The sequence below is a fragment of the Haliaeetus leucocephalus genome, unplaced genomic scaffold (genome assembly GCF_000737465.1).
Source record: "Haliaeetus leucocephalus isolate CR32 unplaced genomic scaffold, Haliaeetus_leucocephalus-4.0 Scaffold203, whole genome shotgun sequence".
Classification (NCBI taxonomy): domain Eukaryota; kingdom Metazoa; phylum Chordata; class Aves; order Accipitriformes; family Accipitridae; genus Haliaeetus; species Haliaeetus leucocephalus.
In genome coordinates this window covers 907,317-908,043 of record NW_010972639.1, presented here as the reverse complement: position 1 = coordinate 908,043, position 727 = coordinate 907,317, and positions in this window count along the sequence as shown.

Sequence of the window (727 nt, the reverse complement as noted above, 5' to 3'; positions counted from 1 at the left end):
AAATTACGAAAGTTGGAAACGAAATAAAATCAGACATCAAGTAGAAACCGGAAAATATTTTACACGGTCTCTCGGGAGTAGTGGAATCCTATAGTTGCAAAAGAATTTGCAAAGGTTTAAAGAAAAGGGGGGATTGATATAGAGAACGAACTGCTAATTGCTTAATGATTGTCTCTCTGTAACTTTACATACCAAAGACTAGTGCTCGTCAAGGATTAAGCCTGTCAGAGACTGGTACTTGGGAGTGATGAGCAAGAAGGAACCATGAGTGATCACAAAACTTAATTAAATGTTTGATGAATTTACGATCTTGTTGAGAAGGCACAAGTAGAGGCCTTGCTTGAATAGATAGGGCCAGAAAAGATAAGAACTCCTGCCTTTGTTCTTTCCTTGTAGATAATTTAGCTTAAACTAACCATATGGTTCTACACCACTAATGAGAACTTAGATAATAAGAGCACTAACAAGCACTGATGTATCAAAACATGTAAAAGACCATACTGCGCAGAATCACCTGAGGAGGGTCAAATAGCGGACAAGTGAGGAAGACTATGGAAGACCACCAGAGGACTCCTGAAGACCACCAGAGACCTTCAATGCGCCTGCGTAAAGGACATTTGCATATGCTAATAGCTTCCCGGAAAACTAATGAATATGTATAACATTTCTCGGAAATCTAGTGAATATGTATATAGAACATGTATTTAACCTGCACAATTAGACCCGA